General features: G+C 45.1%; 1 protein-coding gene and 1 non-coding gene across 2 annotated transcripts in view; one reads left to right on the top strand and one right to left on the bottom strand.

Annotated features, from left to right (window-relative positions):
- Positions 1 to 14,706, top strand: part of LOC124716995 (RAC serine/threonine-protein kinase) — a 694,752-nt gene that overhangs the window by 504,452 nt on the left and 175,594 nt on the right. The gene's annotated exons all lie outside the window — the stretch shown is intronic.
- Trnat-ugu lies at positions 11,955 to 12,030 on the bottom strand. The gene has a single exon. It is a non-coding gene; the product is annotated as a tRNA-Thr (tRNA).

Raw genomic sequence — 14,706 nt, forward strand, 5'->3', positions numbered from 1 at the left:
TTAAGATTTCGAGGGGGGGGGGGGGGGCGTATGGGCGTATAACACAGGGTAGCCAAACGTTTACATACTATATCCTCTTTCCGTTTCATAATCAACTGCAAAAGCTAACTCCATTTCCCGACGGTTTTCCACAACAAATCGTTCTAAAAGACGCGTTTTGGAGAGATCTTTAATGCGGTGTATTTTTAGCTTCGTTGGATGCTTATAGTTTTTGAGGTTTTCGTTTAAAAGTTTCGGAAATTTAATGTTTTGTGCTCTCAAACCACACTGTTTATGAGCTTTCGTGACGAAACAGTGACGTTCCATGACGTCACGGATCTTATGCTATCAGTGGCTGACAGGAGCAGCCGCCTTGGAAATGTACTGTCCGTATTTGTCGCATTTACACTTTTTTGTTACAGAAATATATGTTAATGAGAAATTTCATTAAGGAATTAGTTTAATGGGAAGCAGTAGTTAGTATCCCTCTGCCCATGAACAAGACGCAGCACGATCTTCTTGAGTTCACATCACAAATAATACTTATTACACGTTTTTTGACCCGGAGTACTTGGCTTGATGAGTTACCCTACCCCCTCAAGAAATGCTTGTGACATGATGGAATGAAGGTAAACGTAGTGTACTAGCTTTATTATTTTTATATCACCAAATGATGCCTTCGGTAATTATCCCGCGCCGTTTGTTTTGGACTGACCTTCGTGGTTTCGGAAGACTTCCACAATAAACCTGCGATGTCACAGTTTACAAGTTCCCAGGTCCCCAGACCTCAGTCCGTGCGATTATTGGCTTTGGGGTTACCTGAAGTCGCAAGTGTATCGTGATCGACCGGCATCTCTAGGGATGCTGAAAGACAACATCCGACGCCAGTGCCTCACAATAACTCCGGAGATGCTTTACAGTGCCGTTCACAACATTATTCCTCGACTACAGCTATTGTTGAGGAATGATGGTGGACATATTGAGCATTTCCTGTAAAGAACATCATCTTTGCTTTGTCGTACTTTGTTATGGTAATTATTGTTATTCTGATCAGATGAAGCGCCATCTGTCGGAAATTTTTTGAACATTTGCATTTTTTTGGTTCTAATAAAACCCCATGTCATTCCAAGCATGTGTGTCAGTTTGTAGCTCTCTATCTACATTATTCCGTGATTTATTCAGTTTTCAAATTTATACTGAGTTTTTGATCACCCGGTATATAGCCTCCACGAATTCCTCTCCTGTGGCAACCTTTTCATGCCATTGTAACACGTGCAAACTACGTCCTCAGTTATTTGCTACATGTATTTCAATCTCTGTCTTCTTCTACAGCTTTTTACCCTCTACAGCTCCGTCTAGTACCCTGGTGGTTACGCCTGACGCCGTAACAGATGTCCTATCAACCCGTGTCTTCTTCTTGTTAGTTTTTTTCCACATATTCCTTTCCTCTTTGATTCTGCCCAGAACCTCCTCATTCCTTACCGTATCAGACCGCCTAATTTTCAACATTCGACTGTAGCGCCACATCTCAGATGCTTCGATACTCTTCTGTTCGGTTTTCTCCCACAGTCCATGTTTCACTACCATATAATGCTGTGCTCCAAACGTACATTCTCAGAAATTACTTCCTCAAATTAAGGCCTATGTTTAACACTAGTAGACTTCTCTTGTCCATGAATGCCCTTTTTGCCAGTGCTAGTCTGCTTTTTATGTCCTCCTTGCTCCTTCCATCATGGGTTATTCTGCTGCCTAGGCAGCAGAATTCCTTAACCTCGTGATCACCAGTTCTGACGTTAAGTTTCTCGCTGATCTCATTTCTGCTCCTTTTCATCGCTTTCGCTTTCTTCGAATTACTCTCAGTCCATATTCTGTACTCATTAGTCTGTTCATTCCATTCAGCGGATCCCGTAACTCTTCCTCACTCTGAGCATAGCAATGTGATCAGCGAATCTACCGGTTATATCCTTTCACTTTGCATTTTAATACCACTCTTGAACTTTTCTTTAATTCCCGTCATTGCTTCTTCGATATATGAATTGAGCAGTAGGTGCAAAAGACTACGTCAGTGTTTCTCTCCTTTTTAATTCGAGATAAATCCTTTCGATTTAAAAAAAAGGAAAAGAATGCTGTAACCACCATTTTGCGGTTTGACATCGTGTGCTTGAATTTTTTGGGCGTATTGGGAGAGTTAGTGTGCATCTAGTATTGAACAGTCGCTTAGTTTCAGAATTCACGTATATCACCCGTTCCTCCTCCCTGGTCTCGATTCTATTAAAAGATTAGTGTCAGCGCTACGGAATGTCAAGGTCAAACCTATTCTTCCGGTTTTGCGAGTATCGGTTACGCATTTTGGTACCCGCCGTGCACAAAACCGGTCGTAACCTAACACCTCTACCAGAATGTTGAAGAGGGTTGTTCTTGAACAGTGAGGCAGATCTTCAGGATCTTCGGAAATTGAGAACCGACCTCTCGCACGCACCATTTTTTCACGATGTTGCACAAATTTGTCAGTAAAACCTGAATGTGTTCCTCGACCACTTTCATCATGCCCTTTGTGCGCCCAGCCATCAATTTTGCGTACGACAATTCCTTCACATCATCATCAGTCATAACGCCGTCCCCTCACACAGCACAACCGACAGTGAATTTCGGCGGCATTGACTTTTCCTGCGTCCGGGAAGCGGAGGGCAGAACGCGCCTGTTCAGGTGTCCGGGAATTCTGACACTGGCCTCTCAGTACATAGACTCTATAAACAAAAACTGGATCATTTATTCAGGAGAAAGAGCTCCACAAGTTGAGCAAGTTAGTAACTCATTGGCCAACCTCTTGCCCTTATGCAAGCAGTTATTGGGCCTGCCACTGATTGTCAGAGTTGTTCGATGTCCCGCTGAAGGATATCGTGCTAGATTCTGTCCAATTTTTGCGTTAAATCGTCAAAACCAGAATTCTTGGAGGGCCGTTTACAATACTGCAGCGGCCTTGCTGATGACAGAACGGTTTGGCAAGGAGGAATACAGTCGTCTTGTCCGAGCGGGCATTATCATGCTGAAATGTACGAGGGTCACTCCAAAAGAAATGCACACTATTTTTTAAAATCCATCTTTTATTCTACATGTTTGAAAGTTTTACAGTGTGTAGATACATCCATTAGGAACAATATTTTCATTTCTTCACATAATTTCCATCCCTCTCAACTGCCTTACGCCATTTTGGAACCAGCGCCTGTATACCCGCACGGTAAAATTCTGGACCAACCTGCTGGAGTCACTGTTTGGCAGCGTGCACAAGGGGGTCATCATCTTCAAACCTTGTTCCACAAAGAAAGTCTTTCAGTTTCCCAAAGAGATGATAGTCACGTGGAGCCAGGTCAGGACTGTAATGCGGGTGTTTCAGTGTTGTCCATCCGAGTTTTGTGATCGCTTCCATGGTTTTTTTGACTGACATGTGGTCGTGCATTGTCGTGCAACAGCAAAACATCCTGATTTTGCCGATGTGGTCGAACACGACTCAGTCGAGCTTGTTCTTCAGTGTCGTCACATGTGCATCAGAATTTACGGTGGTTCCATTTGGCATGATGTTCACAAGCAAGAGTCCTTCGGAATCGAAAAATACCGTAGCGATACCTATTCCAGCAGAAGGTGTGGTTTTGAATTTTTTTTGTTTTTGTTGGGTGAATTTGCATGATGCCACTCCATTGATTGCCTCTTCGTCTCTGGCGTAAAATGATGGAGCCATGTTTCATCGCCTGTCACAATTCTTCCAAGAAATATACGTTTTTCTTGTTCTTTGTGAGCCACTGGCAACATGCTGTGAACCCATCTGGCACAAACCTTTTTTTACGCCAACACTTTCAGTATTCTGCAAACACTTCCTTCCTCTATCCCAACGTAGCGTGACAATTCGTTCACCGTGATGCGTCTGTCAGCAGTCACAATTCGTTAACTCTCTGCACATTGTCTGGAATGTGTTTAGTCTGAAGCGTGCCACTCTGAGGACAATCCTCAATATTGCAGTGCCCGCTTTCATCACGTAACCTGCTTGCCCACCGACTAACTGTAGTGCGATCGACAGGAGCATCTCCGTACACCTTTTTCAACCTCTTGTGGATGTTTCCCACTGTCTCGTTTTCACAGCACAGGAGTTCTGTGACAGCACGTTGCTTCTGACAAACGTCAAGTGTAGCAGCCATCTTGAAGACATGCTGTGACGGCGCCACATGTTGAACTAAGTTTGAAAACAAGCTGGAAGGGTGTATCTACACACCGTAATACTTTCACACATGCAGAATGAAAACTGTATTTTTAGAAAAATAGTGTGCATTTCTTTTGAAGTGACCCTCGTAAGTCCAGGTTATCTTACCGTGAAGGGCAACAAAACGCGACGTAGAATATCGTCGACGTACTGCCGTGTTGTAACGGTGCCGTGGACAACAACCGAAAGGGTTCTGCTATGAGATGAAGTGGCACCACAGACTGTAACTCCTTGTCTTCGGCTGTACACGAGACGACAGTCGGGTCGCTACCCCACCAGTGTGCGGGACGCCTTATCTGGTCATTGTGGCAAAATGCCGAGCGGAAACCATCATTGAAGACAATTCTCATCCAGTCAGTGAGGTTACAGTGGGAAGACGTGTCTGGAGAAGCTCCAGATAGCGGTGCGACACCATCATCCAGGAGTAATGGTCTGAGCTGCTTGTTCTGCCCCCCCCCCCCCCCCCTCCCCCGTCCATCAGTCTTCTGACTGGTTTGATCCGGCCCGCCATGAATTCCTCTTCTGTGCTAACCTCTTCACCTCAGAGTAGCACTTGCAACCTACGTCCTCAATTATTTGCTTGACGTATTCCAATCTCTGTCTTCCTCTACAGTTTTTGCCCTCTACAGCTCCCTGTAGTACCATGGAAGTCATTCCCTCATGTCTTCAGATATGTCCTACCATCCTGTCACTTCTCCTTATCATTGTTTTCCACATGTTCCTATCCTCTCCGATTCTGCGCAGAACTTCCCCATTCCTTACCTTATCAGTCCACCTAAATTTCAACATTCGCCTGTAGCACCACATCTCAAATGCTTCGATTCTCTTCTGTTCCGATGTTCCCACAGTCCATGTTTCACTACCATACAGTGCAGTGCCCCAGACGTACATTCTCAGAAATTTCTTCCTCAAATTAAGACCGATATTTGATACTAGTAGACTCCTCTTGCCCAGGAATGCCCTTTTTGCCATTGCTAGTCTGCTTTTGATGTCCTCCTTGCTCCGTCCGTCATTGGTTATTTTACTACGTAGGTAGCAGAATTCCTTAACTTCATCTACTTCGTGACCGTCAATCCTGATGTTAAGTTTCTCGCTGTTCTCATTTTTCTATTTCTCATTACCATCGTCTTTCTTCGATTTACTCTCAATCCATAGTCTGTACTCATTAGACTGTTCATTCCGTTCAGCAGATCATGCAATTCTTCTTCACTTTCACTCAGGATAGCAATGTCATCAGCGAATCCTGTCACTAATATCCTTTCACCTTGAATTTTAATTCCACTCCTGAACCTTTATTTCCATCATTGCTTCCTCCATGTACAGATTGAACAATACGTCGACAATATTGTATTCTCCGTCTTGTTGCCCTTCATGGCAAGCCACCCTGAGGTTACCTTTCAGCTAGATAATGTCTGCTCGCACACAGCGAGATTTTTTACTGGTTGTCTTCGTGCCTGCCAAATTCTACCATGATCAGCAAGGTCGCCTGATCTCTATCCAATTGACAACGTTTGGAACTCTATGGGCGGGACCTTCTAATCACTCGGCATTTTGATGATCCAAGCCGTTAATTGGTCAGAATTTGGCACCATACCTGTTAGCAGGCCATAAAACAACTCTATCAGTTCAATCCGAAGCCGAATAACTGCTTGCATAAGCAACAGTCAGGAAAAGAATATGTGGAAAACACTGACAGGTTGGTTCAAATGGCTCAGAGCACTATGGGACTTAACATCTGAGGTCATCAGTCCCCTAGAACTTAGAACTACTTAAACCTAAGTAACCTACGGACATCACACACATCCATGCGCAAGGCAGGATTCGAACCTACAACCGTAGCAGTCGCGCGGTTCCCGGCTGAAGCGCCTAGAACCGCTCGGCCACAGCGGCCGGCAGGGAGAAGGGGCAGGATGATAGGACGTTGACTTCCATGGTACTAGAGGAAACTGTAGAAGGCAAAAACTGTAGCGGAAGACAGAGACTGGAATACGTCCAGCAAATAATTGAGGACGAAGGTTGCAAGTGGGACTCTGAGATGAAGAGGTTGGCGCAGGAGAGGAATTCGTGGCGGGCTGCACCAAACCAGTCAGAAGTCTGATGACCGGAGGTGGTCCATCGCGTTGTTGAGTTACTCAGTTTCTGAAGGTCTTTCTCTTGAATAAATCATCCAATTTTCCTGCAACTGTAATCAGCTGTTTGGCTGTACATTAACGTAAAATCTACAGATTTCCATCCCATTCGGATAATTCGTTCGCAGTGCGTCTTTTTTTTATCTTGTGGTATAGTCTGTCAGTAAACTGAAGAGGGAGCGAGCGCGTGCCCCTCTGCCAACCCAGGTCCGTCACAGGGCGCTTCCACAGGCTGTTTCACGACACAGTAACGGCCCTATCGCGGTGCGCCCTTCAAATCTGTGGCGACGCCGTGTACAGATAGATACATATCGGCTGCGTGTATTTTTATACAAATGCATTAAGGCCATAAGGAATACAAAAAAAACGATAGCTTCTTCCGAAACACAACATTATAGAGTAAATAATATTAAAATAAGAACGGAAGTCAGGATTTTACTATAAACATAGAACCAAATGCCTGTTCGTGTGTGTATGTTCCTCTATTGCTGTTCGTAAAACGAACCCCATATAATGAAATCGGCCTGTAGAATTTAAGGCTTGTTCTTACTTTGTGTTCCTAATAAAAGGAAGAAGTTTTCTTTGAAGGACTGCAATGAAACATAACAATTCTCGCAACACGAAGAGTGTTTAAAAAGTAAGGGGAAATTTATAGTTTCATGTGTTGTATAAGATTTGCAGTACATTTTTGTCACTGTCTTCATGAAGATGCCTCAAAAGTATGTGTACAATGTTATCCATATTATTTACTCTGTTGTCAGCTGTCAGAAAAGTTACATGTGTTTTGGTAGCGTCAACGTTTATCTGTTTTGTATAATAGTAAAGTAGAGAATCTGTGTTAAATTTTGTTACAAGAATCGAATAAAGTGTATGAAACTTTTTAAAATGTTTAATATTGCTTTTGGTGAGCCCGTTATGGGTAAACCAAGCGCAGAAAAGTGGTATAAACATTTCAAAGCAGGCCTTTAAGGACAGCGGTTTTACAAGCATGGATGAGATTAAAAATGCAGAGTTGAGAGACCTATAAACTATCCTGAAGAAACAGTTCGTAAAGTGTTTCGGGAATTGGAAAAAGCACTGGCATAAGTGTATAGTATGTAATGGGGTATATTTTGAAGAGGATAACATTGCTGTAGGTTAACAAATAAAGTTCTTACCAAAAAATAAAAATTAATATGCGAACGTTCCTCGTATGTCAAGCTTTTTGCTTGGAAGTCCAGAATCGGTGTACATGTTTCGAAGGAAATTTCACCAGTGTTCAGAATAGCTATTGCGCACATGTTTTAAGCACTATGTCTTAGAATCAGCTGAATAGTGACTGAGATAGCATCAAAGGTTTTACGTGATTTTAAAACTGTCTATAATGGTGGGTTTCCCCCCAAATTATCGGTTTTCCTTCGCGGCGATTCCAGTAAACCATGTAGCTTATTTTTGCGTTCCTTCCTTATGCGTCCTATTGACCGAGGCTGACGTTTGCATAAATTGCAGCTCTTTGATTGGTTGATTGGGACTGGTAGTAGTATTAGCCAACAGTTCTTTTTGCGTCGCCTCTTTAATACACTCTGTAATAACGTTAGAGGCGATCGAACGCTCGTTACTCCGCAAATACCTCCTCTTCTTCGTATTCTGCACATTTTCTTGCAATGCTAGACTATTATCCATCACTTCCGGATATCGAAGTATATCAGTAACTACACGAAGTTAACTCACTGACACTAGCAACTAAGATCCTACGAACAGAAACGACGTATATCACTGCACGCCGATCTACACCGCTAGACAGGTAACAGGCAACAGATTTTGGGTGGCCCTGTAGGCCGGTGGCAGAGTTCTTCCGGGAAAGGCCACTTCCCCCACCAAAAGCGCTGCTCGCTCTTGAGTTTACAGAGTATATACGGGGTGATCAAAAAGTGAGTATAATTTTGAAAACTGAATAAATTACGGAATAATGTAGATAGAGAGGTACAAATTGACACACATGCTTGGAATGACATTGGGTTTTATTAGAACCGAAAAAATACGAACGTTCAAAAAATGTCCGACAGATGGCGCTTCATCTCATCAGAATAGCAATAATTAGCATAACAATGTAAGACAAAGCAAAGATGATGTTCTTTACAGGAAATGCTCAATATGTCCACCATCATTCCTCAACAATAGCTGCTGTTGTTGTTGTGGTCTTCAGTCCTGAGACTGGTTTGATGCAGCTCTAAATGCTACTCTAGCCTGTGCAAGCTTCTTCATCTCCCAGTACCTACTGCAGCGTACATCCTTCTGAATCTGCTTTGTGTATCCATCTCTTGGTCTTCCTCTACGATTTTTACCCTCCACGCTGCCCTCAAGTACTAAATTGGTGATCCCGTGATGCCTCAGAACATGTCCTACGAACCGATCCCTTCTTCTAGTCAAGTTGTGCCACAAACTCCTCTTCTCCCCAATTCTATTCAATACCTCGTCATTAGTTATGTGATCTACCCATCTAATACTGAGCATTCTTCTGTAGCACCACATTTCGAAAGCTTCTATTCTCTTCTTGTCCAAACTATTTATCGTCCACGTTTCACTTCCATACATGGCTACACTCCATACAAATACTTTCAGAAACGACTTCCTGACATTTAAATCTATACTCGATGTTAACAAATTTCTCTTCTTCAGACACGCTTTCCTTGCCATTGCCAGTCTACATTTTAAATCCTCTCTACTTCGACCATCATCAGTTATTTTGCTCCCCAAATAGCAAAACTCCTACTTTAAGTGTCTCATTTCCTAATCTAATTCCCTCAGCATCACCCGACTTAATTCGACTACATTCCATTATCCTAGTTTTGCTTTTGTTGATGTTCATCTTATACCCTCCTTTCAAGACAGTGTCCATTCCGTTGAACTGCTCTTCCAAGTCCTTTGCTGTCTCTGACAGAATTACAATGTCATCGGCGAACCTCAAAGTTTTTATTTCTTCTCCATGGATTTTAATACCTACTCCGAATTTTTCTTTTGTTTCTTTTACTGCTTGCTCAATATACAGATTGAATAAAATCGGGGAGAGGCTACAACCCTGTCTCACTCCCTTCCCAACCACTGGTTCCCTTTCATGCCCCTCGACTCATATAACTACCATCTAATTATGTACAAATTGTAAATAGGCTTTCGCTCCCTGTATTTTACCCCTGCCACCTTCAGAATTTGAAAGAGGGTATTCCAGTCAACATTGTCAAAAGTTTTTTCTAAGTCTACAAATGCTAGGAACGTAGGTTTGCCTTTCCAGTCGAGGAATAATGTTGTGATAAGCACTGTATAGCATGTCAGGCGTCGGCTGTTGTCTTTCAGCATCCCTAGAGATGTCGGTCGATGACGATACACAAGGGACTTCAGGTAACCCCAAAGCCAATAATAGCACGGACTGAGGTCTGGGGACCTGGGAGGCCAAGCATGACGGAAGTGGCGGCTGAGCACACGATCTTCACCAAACGACACGCGCAAGAGATCTTTCACAAGTCTAGCAATATGGGGTGCTCTTTTTGGTTCTAATAAAACCCCATGTCATTCCAAGCATGTGTGTGAAGTTTTACCTCTCTGTCTACATTATTCCTTGGTTTATTAAGTTTTCAAATTTATACTGACTTTTTGATCACGTGGTACATGCTGGAACGGAATCATCACGCGCTTTCCGATTCCGCGACTAGTCGGCTGCCTGGCTGGGTGGCCGGCACTTCCGCCTGCCGGCCGGGCTCGGCTACTTGTTGCCTCCCCGCTGAACCCCTGACCCGCCGCCGCTGCGCCAGCCGGCACAGCACGCCACGCCACGCCACGCCACACGGCGGACCGCGGCTCGTGTGCCCCAGCCGTCCCCCGCACCCTCCGGCGTCTGGGCGCCGGCGAGACGGTTCGATTCGGGGGTGGCGCGCCGCGGCGGTGCCAAGTCTCCGTCTGGACGCCGCCCTCGTCTTCCGCCAACCACGCCCCCGCACCGTGTGCCGCCCGCCGCTACCGTGACAGTACTGGCGTAACCGCCGCACACAGAGATTGGACAAACGACAACGGGCAGTGAGTTGAAAATCGAACACCCGCCACAGTGAGATCGTGGAACATTTCCATTCAAAAGTGATCAGACTACGTTACGCTTGAGTCTCAAACAGCCCTGTGCTCTTCTAGACAGGCTGTGTCCCATATGATCTGGAAGACAGAGCAGTAATGAGTAAGTCGTGACAGCAAAAATTTGTGCCACACTGGGATTCGAACCTGGATTTCCCACTCAATGCGGACAGTCTTGTTACCATATAGCATTAGGCTATTCGAGCACGCCTCCTGCCCTAATACACCTTTCATTGTGACTGATGTTCTGTGCCTATAATTTTCGAACATTACTATTAGGGTTTCTCCTAGAGAGTGGGAATTCCGAAAGGGAACCACTACATTGCTTCCTCATTCATATATCTGAGGAACAGATCGTGAGTATGGGACATTGTCGACTGGAAGAATAAAGAGCAGAAGTGTGAAAGCGGTTTATAATGTTCCGTCCTCCACACAGCGCAGGATGGCTTGCAGCGTAGACGTAGATGTAGATCGGAACACCATGTGTGGGGAGATCTGCTTCCTGCCCTACGGAACTGTTGCGTTGGTTGCCTAACGAGCCAGTCGCGTCTGGTCACGGCTTCCCACAGCCACGCCTGACCACGGGGTTGTGGAGCCCCAAAAAAATGGTTCAAATGGCTCTGAGCACTATGGGACTCAACTGCTGAGGTCATTAGTCCCCTAGAACTTAGAACTAGTTAAACCTAACTAACCTAAGGACATCACACACATCCATGCCCGAGGCAGGATTCGAACCTGCGACCGTCGCGGTCTTGCGGTTCCAGACTGCAGCGCCTTTAACCGCACGGCCACTTCGGCCGGCGTGGAGCCCCAGACGGCTAGTCTGCTTTCCTATCCCCTCAGAAGGGATGGGCAAGAAATCGCGTATCTGTTACAGATCACAGTTATTGAGAAGTCGCAGATACCACAATAATTACGTTACGGAATCTGGCTGGAATTTCAGTCACAACTACAAGTTGCAAGTTGCATTTAACATTCAGCGCCGTGTGCCGACTGTTGGCTGCAGTTTGATTTATACCTTGCATTTGTAACCTACTTGTGGTCTACATCTACATCTACATTGATACTCCGCAAGCCACCAAACGGTGTGTGGCGGAGGGCACTTTACGTGCCACTGTCATTACCTCCCTTTCCTGTTCCAGTCGCGTATGGTTCGCGGGAAGAACGACTGTCTGAAAGCCTCCGTGCGCGCTCTAATCTCTCTAATTTTACATTCGTGATCTCCTCGGGAGGTATAAGTAGGGGGAAGCAATATATTAGATACCTCATCCAGAAACGCACCCTCTCGAAACCTGGCGAGCAAGCTACACCGCGATGCAGAGCGCCTCTCTTGCAAGAAGCTAAGTCGCTCTGCGAAACATTTTATGATTATATGAAGCTGGTATCAGTACAGATACCATTGGTGATTTTGCAGCTCTCGAAGAACGAAATTACAACGAAATCAGACCTTTAGCAGCTTACAGACGTTGGTAAATATCAACGGGGACAGTTGAAAAGTGTGTCCCCGACCGGGACTCGAACCCGGGACCTCATGCTTACATGGCAGACGCTCTATCCGATTGAGCCACCGAGGGCACAGAGAACAGTGCGACTGCAGGGACTTATCACTGGCACGCTCCCTGTGAGACCCACACTTTCCAACTTTCTGTCCACACAATACATTTGTAGCGCCCCTGGCCACCATACTCATTACTCGCTGTAGTCAATCTACCGATTCCCGTAAGAGTTCGGGCAATCTGAGTGCATCCGCACTGAAGAACATCATTGGCCGATAATCCGTATTTATATGAAGATAGTATCTGTTCTTTCAGAAATGTCCGAAAGAACTGGAACCATCTTCATATAGAATTTATATTGGTTGGCTGTTCGCTTTAAATGCAAAATGAGATAGAAAATAGTCGGATAGAGCGTCTGCCATGTAAGAAGGAGATTCCGCGTTCGAGTCCTGGTCCGGGAACACATTTTTCAACTGTTCCTGATGATATTTACCAACGCCTGTAAGCAGCTAAAGGTCTGATTTTAACTTGAGCGTAGCTTGGGGCACCGTATGGGCTTTATTTACGGATTACAAAAATTAGATATCTTAATTGAAAGTTTTATACATACTAAAAATGAAATCCGCAAGTAGCTCCGTCTGTTTAGTTTCCACGACTAACCCGCTGAATCGAGTGCGATGAAATTGGGTTTGGATATATCTCGAACAGTAAGGAAGGAAATAGGCTACTTTACAAAGTGTGTAGTAGAAGATACTTATTGATTTGAAGAACGTTACGCGAATTAGAAAAAAAATATTTACTGTTTGAGTTTCGATCTTTTATCATGCTTTTATTGGTTGATATGTGCTACGTGATTCGATTCAAAGTAATGAATAGAATGCTTGTACAATGTTTTGTGTGTGTTAATCGGTACTTCCTCACTGTTTGTTGCATAATGTACACGATATATAGTGTATAGCTACTTCAATGGCAACGGCCTTTCCGCAGTGGATACACCGGTTTCCGTGAGATCACCAAATTTAAGCGCTGTCGGGCGTGGTCGGCACTTAGATGGGTGACCACCCAGGCCGCCATGCGATGTTGCCATTTTTCGGGGTGCACTCAGCCTCGTGATATCAATTTAGGAGCTACTCGACCGAATAGTAGCGGCTTCGGTCAAGAATACCATCTTACGACCGGGATAGCGGTGTGCTGACCCCACGCCCCTCCTATCCGCATCCTCCACTGGGGATGACACGGCGGTCGGATGGTCCCTGTAGGCCACTCGTGGCCTGAAGACAGAGTGCTACTTCAATAGCACGCTGCAGAGACGCGTCCTCCTGCTTATGCCCATCTATACGCGCTGTTCGGCAGCCACGTTGTACCGAGACCCACGAGAAAGACAGACTGCGGCGCGTACATCACGTGGCACTACAGGTTTTATGAGTGCCAGTAGCCGTCTCCCGTGGGGAGTGAGTAACTGTTTCAGACAAGTTCAATAGTCCTCGATTGCGTATGTAGCTGCATGTGATTTCTCGATAGCACACAACAAAGTTAAGACTTTTAGTGGGTACCTCTTTTAATTAATGTTGATTTCCCGTGGACCTTGCACGGAGCCGGGTGTTCGTGAAGTGTGGCGAAGAAGCCTACTAATGTGACGTCACAGGTCCGTTGCAGGGCCCGTATCTCTCGTTGGCCCCGCATTGCACTTGCCGACGCATCGTGCGTGGGGCTGCTTTGGAGGGGGGAGAACTGGGTGCACATCACTGCTCGTACTGTAGCTTGTTTACTCACCATCACTCATCATACCGAGCGAGGTGGCGCAGTAGTTAGCACACTCGACTCGCATTGGGGAGGACAACGGTTCGAACCCGGGTCCAGCCATCATGATTTACGTTTTCCATGATTTCCGTAAATCGGTTCTGGCAAACTCTGGGGTGGTTCCTTTGAAATGGCATCGCCGACTTCCTTCCCTAATCCGATGTGACTGATAACCTCGCTGTTTGGTCCCTCACCCAAATCAGCCTACCAACCAGTCACTCACCAGAACAAAGCAGATAACAGGCAGTCGAGTAATAATTTCCACGGTATTCGAGGGAGCTGTAGAGGTTACAAAGAGATTAGCATATATCCAACAAATAATTAAGAACGCCGCGCGGGATTAGCCGAGCGGTCTAAGGTGCTGCAAAAAAAATGGTTCAAATGGCTCTGAGCACTATGGGACTTAACATCTGAGATCATCAGTCCCCTAGAACTTAGAACTACTTAAACCTAACTAACCTAAGGACATCACACACATCCATGCCCGAGGCAGGATTCGAACCTGCGACCGTAGCAGTCGCGCGGTTCCAGACTGAAGCGCCGAGAACCGCTCGGCCACACCGGCCGGCTAAGGTGCTGCAGTCATGGACTGTGCGGCTGGTCCCGGCGGAGGTTCGAGTCCTCCCTCGGGCATGGATGTGTGTGTTTGTCCTTAGGATAATTTAGGTTACGTAGTGTGTAAGCTTAGGGACTGATGGCCTTAGCAGTTAAGTCCCATAAGATTTCAAATAATAATAATAATAATAATAATAATAATAATAATAATAATAATTAAGAACGTTGGGTTCAAGTGATCCTCTTAGATGAAGAGGTTGGGACCGAGGACGAATTCATGTTGGGCCGCATGAAACTAGTCAGAAGCCTGATGACCGAAAATAGAGGACAGCAAAAAATGTATATATGAAAAAATAAATGTATGAAAAAAATGTATATTTATTTATTTAATCGTATGGTG

The sequence above is a fragment of the Schistocerca piceifrons genome, chromosome 9 (assembly GCF_021461385.2).
Source record: "Schistocerca piceifrons isolate TAMUIC-IGC-003096 chromosome 9, iqSchPice1.1, whole genome shotgun sequence".
In the NCBI taxonomy this organism is placed as follows: domain Eukaryota; kingdom Metazoa; phylum Arthropoda; class Insecta; order Orthoptera; family Acrididae; genus Schistocerca; species Schistocerca piceifrons.